Source organism: Schistocerca cancellata, chromosome 3 (assembly GCF_023864275.1).
Source record: "Schistocerca cancellata isolate TAMUIC-IGC-003103 chromosome 3, iqSchCanc2.1, whole genome shotgun sequence".
NCBI lineage: Eukaryota > Metazoa > Arthropoda > Insecta > Orthoptera > Acrididae > Schistocerca > Schistocerca cancellata.
Window position 1 is genome coordinate 347704286 of NC_064628.1, and position 14456 is coordinate 347718741.

Consider the following 14456-nt stretch of genomic DNA (forward strand, 5'->3'; position numbering starts at 1 on the left):
ATCGTTTTGCAATGTATATTGATCTTTTAATGCCTTTTTTAGTCGATAAACGACAGCGTCATCTGTAAACAACCTAAGACGGCTGCCCAGATTGTCTCCCAAATTGTTTATATAGATAAGGAACAGCAAAGGGCCTATAACACTACCTTGGGGAACGTCAGCAATCACATGCGTTGTACTCGATGATTTTCCGTGAATTACTAGGAACTCTGACCTCTATGACAGAAAATTACAAATCCAGTCACATAACTGAGACAATATTCCAGAAGCACGGAATGTCACTACAAGCCGTTTGTGTGGTACAGTGTTAAAAGCTTCCGGAAATCCAGCCATACCGAATCGATCTTAAATCCCTTGTCAATAGCACTCAACACTTCATGTGAATAAAGAGTTAGTTGCGTTTTACAGGAACCATGGTTTCTAAAACCATATTGACTGTGTGTCAGTAGACAGTTTTCTTCGAAGTAATTCATATGTTCGAACACAATAAATGTTCCAAAATCCTGCTGCATATCGACGTTAACGATATGGGCCTCTAAGTTAGTGGATTACTTCTACTACCTTTCTTGAATATTGGTGTGATCTGTGCATCTTTCCAGTCTTTGGGTACGGATCTTTCGTCAAGCGAACGGTTGTAAATTATTCCGGCAGTGTTCGCTGGGTCGTTGGAAGGTGGGGGTTTCTGCTCTAGTCATCTGTTGTTATGTAAGTTTAGGTGGTTGTAATGTGTATGCATTTGACTGATGCTGAGATGCTAATACTTTTCTTAGGAGTATAGGCATGGTAATTATACCGCAGTATTTCTTTTCATTTTGGGAGTGTGATGACGCTTACCATTATTTTGATTAATTAACGAGATTCTTTCTCCTACCGCTACTTATCGATGTTAGACTGCTTGGAATCACCTATATCTCGCTTTACACAGCGTGAACCTTTTATGTTTGAATATGTTGTATGTGTGTCTTATTCGTTTACCGTTGTTGTTGTTGTTGTGGTCTTCAGTCCTGAGACTGGTTTGATGCACCTCTCCATGCTACTCCATCCTGTGCAAGCTTCTTTATCTCCCACTACATACTGCAACCTACATCCTTCTGAATCTGCTTAGTGTGTTCATCTCTTGATCTCCCTCTACAATTTTTACCCTCTACGCTGCCCCCCAATGCTAAATTTGTCATCTTCTGATGCCTCAGAACATGTTCTACCAACCGGTTACTTCTTCCTGTCAAGTTGTGCCACAAACTCCTCTTCTCCCCAATTATTTCAATACCTCCTCATTAGTTATGTGATCTACCCATCTATTCTTCAGCATTCTTCTGTAGCACCACATTTCGAAAGCTTCTATTCTCTTCTTGTCCAAACTATTTATCCAAACTATTTTTCACTTCCGTACATGGCTACACTCCATACTAATACTTACAGAAACGACTTCCTGAAACTTAAATCTATACTCGATGTTAACAAATATGTCTTCTTCAGAAACGCTTTCCTCGCCACTGCCAGTCTACATTTTATATCCTCTCTAATTCGACAATCATCAGTTATTTTGCTCCCCAAATTGCTAAACTATTTTACTACTTTAAGTGTCTCATATCCTAATCGAATTCCCTCAGCATCTCCAGACTTAATTCGACTACATTCCATTATCCTCGTTTTGCTTTTGTTGATGTTCATCTTATATCCTCCTTTCAAGACACTGTCCATTCCTTTCAACTGCTCTTCCAAGTCCTTTGCTGTCTCTGACAGAATTATTCTCCATGGATTTTAATACTTACTTCGAATTTTTTCTTTTGCTTCCTTTACTGCATGCTCAATATACAGATTGAATAACATCGGGGAGAGGGTACAATCCTGTCTCACTTCCTTCCCAACCTCTGCTTCTCTTTCGTGCCCCACGACTCTCATAACCGCCATCATGTTTCTGTACAAATTGTAAATAGCCTTTCGCTCCCTGTATTTTACCCCACCCACCTTTAGAATTTGAAAGAGAGTATTGCAGTCAACATTGTTCAAATGGTTGAAATGGCTCTGAGCACTATGGGACTTAACTTCTGAGGTCATCAGTCCCCTAGAACTTAGAACTACTTAAACCAAACTAACCTAAGGACATCAGACACATCCATGCCCGAGGCAGGATTCGAACCTGCGACCGTAGCGGTCACGTGGTTCCAGACTGTAGCGCCTAGAACCGCTCGGCCACCCCGGCCGCCGTCAACATTGTCAAAAGCTATCTCTGAGTCTACAAATGCTAGAAACGTAGGTTTGCCTTTCCTTAATCTTTCTTCGACGATAATTCGTAAGGTCAGTATTGCCTCATTTCTACGGAATCCAAACTGATCTTCCCCGAGGTCGGCTTCCACCCGTTTTTCCATTCGCCTGTAAATAATTCGCGTTAGTATTTTGCAGCTGTGATTATTAAACTGATAGTTCGGTAATTTTCACATCTGTCAACACCTGCTTTCTTTGGGACTGGAATTATTATATTTTTCTTGAAGTCTGAGGGCCTGTCTCATACATCTTGCTCATCGTATGGTAGAGTTTTGTCAGGACTGCCTCTCCCAAGGCCGTCAGTAGTTCTAATGGAATGTTGTCTACTCCCGGGGCTTTGTTTCGACTCAGGTCTTTCAGTGCTTTGTCAAACTCTTCACGCAGTATAGTATCTCCCATTTCATCTTCATCTACATCCTCTTCCATTTCCATAATATTGTCCTCAAGTACATCGCTGTTGTACAGACTCCCTATATACTCCTCCCACCTATCTGCTTTCCCTTACCCCTTAACGTTTTGTAATTATTTTTCTGTGTTTCAATTTAAAATTCCTGTCGAAAGTTTCGGTTTCTTATAGCTTGTGCATTGTTAATAGACCCCGTGCTTCTGATGTGTTGCATTATTGCCTTCCATTCTGTAAATCACATCTTCTCTTTCTGTGAGTTCTTTTTATAACTTTCCGCACGTGTATAATTTTATTTTTTCGCATAACTTCCGTTACAGCTCTTGCGCATCGTGTTTTAATTGATTTGTAAATTGATCCTTATATTCTCTTCTCTCTGTGTTTTTACTGTGGGATGATTGTGCGTTTCCAAGTAAATGAGACGAATCCTTCCTTGCACCATATCAAAGTTTTCCCAAGTGCTAAAATACAGTTTATGAAATAACTACTGCATTTTACAAAACAATATCAAGCATTCCTTTATTAGTATTCGTATTTTGTATTCCTACATGATGTGATTGATGAATAAATTTCAGATGTTTTTTAAACTGTGTTCTTGACGTTACTTGTAGAGCCTTGTCAACTTTTAGTCTTGCTTCAAATGGTTCAAATGGCTCTGAGCACTATGGGACTTAACAGCTATGGTCATCAGTCCCCTAGAACTTAGAACTACTTAAACCTAACTAACCTAAGGACAGCACACAACACTCAGCCATCACGAGGCAGAGAAAATACATGACCCCGCCGGGAATCGAACCCGGGAACCCGGGCGTGGGAAGCGAGAACGCTACCGCACGACCACGAGATGCGGGCTTTGGTTTTGCTTCCTCAGAGCGATCTGATTTGATTATTTGGTTTATTAACATTTTATTTGATGTTAATACGTAAGTTTTGTTCTGAAACCCATGAAATGATAGACAGAGAGAGACTATCCCAGTGATTCAGTGCAATCTAAATTGGTTTGATTGCTAATCAACTCATCATCTTAATTGATTGAGACACACTCCACTCGAACGAACACTATGCTCGCCAATTTGACCATTCAGATAGGATGGGTAGTTGAAGCCAGAGTAGTTATCTTTCGCAATACGCAGAACTATAAGTGATGCTACAAAAAGTGTTTCCTAACTGATGTAGACTTTATTTTCTAAATGTCAGTCCTACTACATGTGTTATCTTGTTCATCACTACCTGAGGATTGTACTTACATAAAATTACTTGATAGGAAACTGTCCTGCCTCCTTTCATTATCTGGTAACTGCGGTAAGTGTGTTGTTCGAACTACTCCGCAGCGTTGAAGGACTGACCCCAGAAGAAACAACCATCCAGCAGAGTCAGGTTGAAAAATTCACGTCCGCTTGGCTACTGCCGGCTATAATTCAGTAGATGCTCTGTGCTGGAGAAGAAGTTTTAGGGTGTCTCGGAACTTTAATTGCATGAAGGAGTGAGATTAATCAGGAAATACTTCTGCCTTCTGTTCCCGAGCGTACAGCAAAAACTTAAAAGTTTATCTCGAGTGAAGCACCACTAGTTGTGCCGTAACATAAAAATTTCCTGAAATAATTAATGTTGCAGCACGAAAATGATGGCTGGGGCCCTTAAATATGCATTTGACTGTGTAATGAAATGTTCAACTCAGTATCACTCTCAATTTCCGCCCTGCCTGCTCGACTCATCAAAGTAAGGAGTAGGTACTCCATGAAAAAACTAAGATTAGAAGCATTTCCCAGCGTTACTCACTGAAATTGAAAACTGTGTAACACGTAAACTAATTCGAATCGTAAAAAACACTTTTTCTCGTACAATAAGTTGGTAAGATAGAAATGTCTGCAGAAAACAATGCCAACTACACTGTCGAGAAAAAGTTCAGCACCCTCCACACCTCACGGAATGTGTTCAGCGATACCAGGGTTCAACAGTGTTGCTGTGTTAGCGATTCATTTGTCACGGTCATCGACGATCAGATGGTGCTCAGGGGGCGTGAGTGTGCACCCTCTGTTTTGACTCTGCAGCCACTAACTGTGCTGAGTTTAGACGTAAACAGGGTTCGTAGTAATCACGCTAGGGTACAACTACGCCCCAACGACGTGTACGTACTGTTGTTGAACAGATTCATCCATTTCAAAGGGGTCGTATTGTGGTACTGCGGGAAGCTTGAAGGGGATATCGACGGGTAGCAGCACATGTTGGACACAATGTATCGATGGTTGTCGATGCTTGCAGCAGTGCTCTGTGGAACGTTCCCATACCTGTTTGCATTGTGCGAAAAGCGGTAGTCGAACGATTATCACTCAGATAAGAAAACTGGGTAAAATTTGCACCTGCTATGTCATGAAGGACCATCGCAAACTGTCTTCTTGCAGCAGGAATAAGATCACACGTGCCTCTGGCCAGGCAACTACTACACCACCACACCACCAAGCATGGTTATTCTGGCGTCCTGAAAGAGTTGACTGGGGAGTGAAATGGTGCCCTGTTGTCTTCAGAGAAGAGCGTAGGTTCTGTCTGTATGCGAACGATGGCAGAGCCCTTATATGAATTAACCCCTAACCTATTTCTGATACTTTAGTTATATCGAAATCGACAGAAGGGTCGCGCAATGATAATCCGGTCAGGTCGGAAAGAACACAAAACAACGAACAGCGGAGTACAGTTTAGTCTCTTCCTTCATTCCTCAGAAAACAGTGGCTGATTGTTGTCGCTGATTCTCTAGTTTCATGACCATTCTTTCGCGCCTTCCCTACGTCTACACTGATTTTTCGTGCAGTACACCGCCCCCCCCCCCCCCCTCACCATGCCTTCGAGTCGGCTCATACGTTATTTGCATTCAACAGGTTCTCAAAAATGATTACTAAAAAGACTGTAATCTCACTTGCAGTCCTTTTCCCATCACTCGCCAGGCGTCAGTAATATGTCATCGTAGTTTTGCTTAAGGAGTTGATATCTTAGGAGGGTTGTTCAGACCGAAAGGATGCAACTAAAATGATACAAGGTGTAGCCCAGGGTACGCCATCCGTTCCTTGTATCATCAAGTAAGATGCTGTCTGAAACAAGCAGTGAACCTTAGTGCAGCCGAACTCTCCTTTTGGCATTCTTACCAGCCTTCAACAGAAAGTAGCAGAATCTGTAGAGGCCGACAGGTCAGTTAAGCATTGACAGTTCGAAGGCAAGGTCAGCCACCCACAGCTACATTAAATACCGCCAAGTGGCGTTGCTGTGAGGAAAACATATAAGCGGAGCAAAAACGAATAGGGAACCATTCTAGCGACGATGAAGGCCGCAAATCTGGAAGTCCAGTGTAATAAACGATTTTGACAGTTTGTGGTGGTCCACCGCCTCGAAATGAGCGTCCTGGAAACCGCGGAGGTAGTCGGTTTCTCTACTACCATGAGCGACTATGAAAAGCGGTTAGTGGACGGTGAAACCTCCAGTAGGCGACAATGTGCTGGAAGTCTAGGCCTCGTCACAGAACGTGATGACCGGATTCTAGCCTGATCTATAAAGTGGAATAGGGGCCGATCTGTAGCAGATAACGACACAGTCCAATACTTGAACATTCACAATGTTGTAGTCTGTCGTCAGTTCAATGCAAGTTGGCTGCTTATTCTGCTAAGATAGCTTTGTCAATTATGTATAGGGCTATATAAGTGGAGTGTACTATTTGGTTAGTATGGAGCATGAAGAAGCATTAGAGAGGGAAAATAACGTCTCAGACATTGGCTAGAATATGTAAAACAGATTATAGGTGATGTTAAAAGTAGTTAAGAGTAACATTTCTGAGATGTGAAGATCAGAAGGTAACACCAAAATCGCACTAGTTTCGGCAGATGCAATACGATTCGGTCTCACAGGAACAAAACTGGACGAGTTCCGTTTTCCAACCAACACATCCTCCGGAAATCAGCTCTAGAGTCTAGAAATGCATTTGGAAGGAATAAAAACAACTTTCCAGTCACCCATCACAATTAAATTTTCGTCTCCCTTAACTATATGATTAATTTCTTATCTCTCAGGATACATTTGTTCAGTCGCTTCATCTGCAGAGCTCGCTGCCACATAAATTTGTACTACTGTGGTGGGTGTGGGCTTCGTGTCTATCTTGGCTACAATAATTCGTTTACTAAGCTGTTCATAGCAGCTTAACCGCATTCCTATTATCTCATTCATTATTAAAACTACTCCTGCACTACTAATGTTTAATTTTGTATTAATAACCCTGTATCCACCTGACCAGAAGTCCTGTTCCTTCTGACACCGAACTTCACACTAATTCCCACTATATCTGATTTCACCCCACCCATTTCCTTCCTTAGATTTTCTAGCCGATCTTCCGTATTAAGGCATCTGACATTATACACTCCGATACGTAGAATGCCAGATTTGTTTTCCCTGAGCACGACATCCTCCTAAGTAGTTCCCGCCCGGATATACGAAGGGGGGACTATTTTATCTTCAGAATATTTTCCCCAAGAGGATGCCACTACCATTTAACCGTACAGCAGAGCGACGTGAACGGGAAAAATTACAGCTGCAGCTACCCTTTGATTTCAGCTGTTTACAGTGCCAGAACAGCAATGCCATTTTGGTTAATGTTTTAAGAGCATGTTAGTTAGTCACTGGGCTGCTGCCCTTTTCAGGATCTATGCACTTGTCTGGACTCTCAACAGGTACCCATCCGATGTGGTTGTACCTATGGTACGAGCCATCTGTATCGCTGAAGCACGCAAGTCACCCCATCAGCGGCACGATCCATGATTCTCGAGTGTAGGGCAGGGGAATAGGGGGGTATGGAAGAGGGAGTCTAGGTGTAAAATGCAATTGAAGCTGATCCACATCTTAAGATAAGACAACCCAGCTTACATCACTTACCCCACGAGTGAATGAAGTAAGCTGTATCAGTTCCGGGACGGGTGATGTAAGTCAGTTTGCCTATTTTAATGCGCATGAAATATTTTACGAACCAGTTTTATTTCGTCTACCTCGTATAAAAATTACTTGTATTCTAAGAGTGTACGGATGTATATAACATCCTCTGACCTGTAACGTGTAGGTATATGGGAGCATTGATTGACTGAAATGTATTTTTGGAATGACACATGAAATTCTTTATCCACTGTTCCCATGAAAGTGCGGCCCACTGTGACAGTACAGAGATATATAATTTAGTATAACGTAGAATAAAACTGACAGTGTTATAATAACACTTTCTTATTACTTGATAGAAGCCTATTGCTCAATTAAGGTCAGAGAATATTTCTAAAGAACTTATTAATTTTTACCAGTGCTATGTGTTCTGAAGCTCGCAGTTGCTGCACAAAGACATGAAATTATCATGAGAAGAGCAATTCACCCCTATGCTGTAATCTGCGTAAGGTCAACATGCACTGCAATAAGAGCTCCGGAAGCAAACACATCACACGTCAACGCTAGTCTTTGTTTCCCAATACAATGAAACTATCAGCTACATGTGCAAGACCCGCATGCTCGTTATCTCTTCTAAATTACTCAGAGCAGTAGAACGGGCTTTCAGAAGAGGGGACATGCGAACTGAATGTAAAGGCGTGGCCATGAGCTATTTCGCAAATACTGGTCTCTGTTTGCACACATTCTGTCTAAATTTCATTGGTGCGTTTATGTGACGTAACAATATGCTTAAATCTTTTCGATGTAATATGCTGAATTTTTTTGGATATTATATGCACATTATGTGGAGACGTGAGACGTTAAATGCCACAAATGTTGGAAAATCAGTAAATGTCTGTTTTATGGTGACTCAGTGGTGGCATTTTATGTAATACAGGGTGTGTAAGTCGTTAGGTTGAGCGCGTATTACGTTACAGACCTGAGTGAAAGCTGATTGAGCATCGTGTCCTGTAATGGACAATGCATTGGCGTAAGTACTCGCAGTAACAAACAGGCACTCGTACTGAATGGAATGCAGACGATGTGTTAATGTGGTCAGGACTCTGCACAGAGTTTCAGGATGTTAGTAGCAATACGAGGGGTATCAAAAAAACATAATTATTTTTTAAGTTATATGTTTTCAAATTGTTTACAAAACAACCTTATCCTCATCAAAATACTTGATTCAAATGGCTCTAAGCACTATGGGACTTAACATCTGCGGTCATCAGTCCCCTAGACTTAGAACTACTTGAACCTAACTAACCTAAGGACATCATACACATCCATGCCCGAGACAGGATTCGAAACCGCGACCGTAACAACAGCGCAGTTCCAGACTGAAGCGCCTAGAACGTCTCGGCCACAGAGGCCGGCATCAAAGTACTCTCCATTACAACAAATACATTTGGCTCACCGGTGCTTCCACTATTATGTAACCAATTTTAGAAATGGCTACCAGTTCCTCCCTAGTCTTTTCCTTGAATTCTTCAGCGTTTTCCAATCGTTGTCCCTTTATGTCCATTTTCATGCGCTGAAATAAAAAAAGTCACACGGAGCCAGGTAAGGTGAGTAAGGTGCATGGGGTACAGGAACCATGCCATGTTTATCCAGAAACAGTGTAACGGAGATGGCAGTGTGTGCAGATGAGTTGTCGTGGTGGAAGAACCAGTCTCCTGTTGCCACAAATCGGGTCTTTTTTTGACGAACACTGTTGCGCTTTCTTCTTAAGGGTGCCAAATAAAAGACTGACGGCCTGTGAGCACAAGCTCCCGAATTTTTTCATTATTTTCGTCGAATCGGGCACTTGATGGACGTCCAGTTCGAGGTTTGTCATCAATCGAAAAAAAAAAGTTTCAAATGGCTCTACGCACTATGGTACTTAACAGCTGAGGTCATCAGTCCCATAGACTTAGAACTGCTTAAACGTAACTAACCTAAGTAGATCACCCACATCCATACCCGAGGCAGGATTCGAACCTGCGACCGTAGAAAAATCGTTCAAATGGCTCTGAGCACTATGGGACTTAACATCTATGGTCATAAGTCCCCTAGAACTTAGAACTACTTAAACCTAACTAACCTAAGGACATCACACAACACGCAGTCATCCGACCGTAGCAGCAGCGCGGTTCCGGACTGAAGCGCCTAGAATCGCTCGGGCACAGTGAAACGACCCCTTTGAAAAATTATATATAACTGTGTTTAAAGACACACAATATTTTTAGCGCAACGCAATCTGACTTTCAGAAATCCCTACAGAAGAATGGCCCTGACTAACATTAACCCATGCGTTTCACAAATCGCTTACCTCACAAAAATCTTGGTTACTCGAACTACTGCAATACAGCGAGCGCCACTACTGCTAGCTACATAAAAGATTGAAACTACGGAAGGCACTAACTACTGATAGGCATAGTTAGCAAATGAAAGATTTTGATAGAGAACAAACAATGTGTTTACCTTAATAGTGTTGAAAAATTATAATATACATAGCAGTTCATAATATCCAGTATTACAAATTTCAAAACTCCGCCTTCTCTCTCCCCACATCCACCACTGCTGGCGGCTCACCTCCAACTGCGCAACACTACGCGCTGTTCACATCCAGCTGCCCAACACTACAATGGCAGACAACAATGCAAACTAGCCACAGACTGCACACAGCACAGCCAGTGATTTTCATACAGAGCGCTACGTGGTGTTACCAATAGGAAAACATAAACAGCCTACTTAAATAGCCCCCATGCTCTCCACAAAAAATTTTACAAATTGTTTTGGGCAGTGGCCAATCATGATTTGATAAAATTTTTCATAATTACAATAACAAAGATATCTAATGCACACACTTTTTGGTCAAAAGCTAAAATTTTCTCACAGTCCATAAAGACAGTCCAGATTGTTCATCACAGTAAAATTTCAGTGTTTTTTTTTTTTTCAAAACGTGAGCAGTAAAAGAAAATGCACACGGAAGTAGTGGATTTCCATGCAGTCTTGAAGGAGTAGTGTTGTCCACCCAACGGAAAGACAGTGCTGACTCTTGACATGCTGACAGGTAATGGGCCACAACAGAGCAAACCCACAGCAGAGTCATTCGACGTTTTGAAGAATATTGGTAGGTAGGTCATCACAGAGCAGACCCACTGTAGTCCTGGTAGAGATTGTGGTATTGGTGGGCCACCAGAGGTGCAGACCCACTGCAGTCCTTGTAGAAATAATGGTACTGGTGAGTTAGCAAAGGTGTAGACCCACTGTAGTCCTTGTAGAAATAATGGTATTGGTGGGTCATTAAAGATGCAGACCCACTGCAGTCCTTGTAGAAATAATGGTATTGGTGGATCATCAAAGGTGTAGACCCACTGTAGTCCTTGTAGAAATAATGGTATTGGTGGGCCATCAAAGATGCAGACCCACTGTAGTCCATGTAGAGACAGCCCGCAGCCATCTGTTGCGACTGTGCAGGTCCACATTCACCATCGAAGAGTCTTGCAGAGAATATAGCAAGTCCATAAACCACCACTTGTGCACTCACAAAGTTTTTGGAATTGTCCTTAGAACCAGCAATGCTGTTATCCAGTCCCTTGCTGAATTATTAACACACTTGCAAACACTAACAGTCCCTACTTCTCACATATTGTCCATATACTATGACCAACTGAAATGTGTTTAGTGAAATGTATCTTACAAGTTACTTAATTTGATGAACTGCTGTCAATTACAGTTTTATAACATAAGAATACAATAACAAAGGTACAAAATACATCATTAAAGAACATAACAATACAGATAACATTTGTAGTAATGCAGGCTTTACAGAAGAATCGAAATAACATATACACCAGTGTTACAGAAATTATGACATAAGTAAATACACAAAAGATCAGAATAACTTTTTAAACATCAACTTCACACATGAGCATTAAAACAGAGCAGAACAAATAATGTCTAAACATCTTTACAACGTAAATAACACAGTATTTGAAATATTCTACAACATAAATCTTATTAGTGAAACACATAAAGACAGGAAAAAGACAAATATACAAGGATACATAAACATATAGCGGAATAATACAAAAGGAAAGGACAGGGTTTGTTTTACTGCAGTATTTTGCAAACAAAACTTTCTTTACTTCTTGGAGATCTCCCTTCATTCATCATTATTCCCAAAAAGTCCTATCTATACCTCCTTCCTGTATTCTATTCATATTTCTTTCAAAATAATTATTTCTAATTGTACAATACTCATTTTGGCCCAAATCTTTTTCATATAACTTCGCAATGCATTCTTTACCTATTCGCCATAGTCAGTTTCTTATATAGTCTACCCCTCTTAAGCTAACTTAAATCTACTGAGCTCAGATGCTAAACTAAGGGATGAGGCAATGCAGCAGCACAAAACAATTAATACAAACAGCAATGAAAAAATGGGAATTGTCAAAGCAATTGCAATATTACAACTAATATAAGGCACTGTGCAGCAAACAAGAAAAATAAATCAGTAGTAAACTGGCTTAAAAGAGTAACACAAAGTCAAATTCAGTAACACTATGCCTGGCAAACAGCAGCAGCAAATGAAATAACTTATATAACATGACATAGCTCAAGCAGAAAAAATATTATGCTAAAGACAACAATGCAGACAAGGGAAATGTATATTCACATCTTAATGTCTATGTAATTAAAGTGGTGCACCACAAATTATTCTACAAAAGAAATTACCAAGTACTTGAAAAGAAAATTCTGTATGCAATTCCTGTGAAGGGAAATGTGTTTTTGTGCTCCTTCGTTTTTTTTGAAGTACATCAAAGTTATTCTTTACTGGGTCTGTAGACAGAAAATATTTATATTAGTACATCTATAAAATTTTATTTTAACCAATCCTGCAGTGCAGCTAGAAACTAGATATTAAACAAAATAGGCAAATCAAGGTATGAAACGTCATTCACTAGCCATATGGCATTTCATAATGCAGTAAACAATCTTTCAACTAGCAAGACAATAGATGTGAAATGTTTCTCATCATTTCATTTCAGTAAATATCATAAATTAAGAGCTCTACAGTGTAATCATGTTTTCAAGTTTGAGCGTGTCATAATTGCGGCGCTTTCTACAAAGGAATGTCAATAGCGAGGTCAATGGTCTCTTTTTTTTTCACATAATGGCTTTTCTCCAGGCGACTTGCACAGCTGGTCGCCCATAACGCAATACGTCAAGGTCACTTAGCTTTCTTACCGAAATATTTACGACACCAGTTTGCACTACAGTGACATTCTCATATAAAAATTTCACAGGTCGAAAATTTGCGTTGCAAATGTGTAGAAACAAAATCCTGTAAATATAGAAGTGTCCAAAATAGTTTCGTCGGCATTGTGGTACATTCACGCATTTACACACATTTCATAACTCTTAAAGTACGATTGTTGGTTTCCAACAACCTTTTTCACAAACCAGAGTCCATAACCACTAATCATTATTCGTTACCTTATTACACATATGCATATTCGTCGACACTTCTTCAATATTTCATCATAACAGATATGTAGCATAATCAGATTCCTCATATAGCATCAGCTTATTGATCATAAACATACCTCAACAGCATAATACACATCGTCGTCGTAATAATAACATTATAACACCTCAGTCAAATCATAAAAACGTCGTAGCTTTCTGCAATAATTTCAAAACCTAAAAAAAATTCTCTGCTCATATCAATAGTGTCATCTACCTCAAACGTACTTTAAAAATCATTATCCCGTACCAAATACATCATTCAAAGCTCTCATAGTATCACAATGGATCCGAAAAATATGAACTGTTCACAAAGTACAGACAAAATACAATTTTATAAGTGTGAAATTCTCCAACTGTGTAATTGCGTAAACATGTGTCACTGACATAGTAAAAGAATGTTTGTCTCTCTCAGTTAATTGATCAGCTAGCTGTGTAATTTATGTGTTAGAGAAATATGGTACCGATGTGTAAAGTTGTATAAGAAATACCATATTATCTAGGGCTCCTTGTGCTTGCCACACGCATGGTACACAAAGTAAGCGTGCACCCCCCTGAGGATTAATGTAATTATGCCCTCAGGTGTTACAGATTACAGCAATGGAATGAAATGTATCACAGAAATCCTTTGAATCATTGTACTTCAAATATCTTTAAAAATTAATTGATTTAAGTACAAAAGTAATCACTCAAATACGTGTCCTGTAGCGCTAAATGAGCGTCTTGTTCTAAGATAATCTCTGTGGAAGTCTCGTAGTTATCGTCCTCCGAAAGCTAAGTTCTGGAGAAATCAATGTACTTACCTCATGATAAACAAAAGTGAAATGCTTTGCGTATAGATATCTTAGTTATTACGCTTATTGCCGTGATGAGGAAAGTACTGTGCTGTAACGTATTTTTGTCCTACGGAAAAGGCTGTCTCCTTGTAGCCATAGCACAAAAGTCACCACTAAAACATGTCTCACTTTACAGAAGAATTCATAAAAAACTGTGCAGATGTAAAACAGAAACACCACAAAAGCAACATTGTAAATTGTCACTCATTAGTAGCGTCGTGATAAAATCGTGTAGCTGTCACACAAACCAACCACTGTGTCATCTCGTATCTCACAGAAAGTACTTTAAATCCAGAATATATTTTCAAGTAAACCAAAATGTTGCATTAAAATCTCATTAGCAGTACCTGTATATGTTCTAAGTATGTAAGCCTTATAGTCGTTACGTAATCGTGCAACTAACAAGCAAGAATGTACACACACAGTAACACTGTGACGTCTGTTCACTATCACAATGCAGTGGTAATTTCTGTTTAAATAAGTTCTCTTGGTTCTTG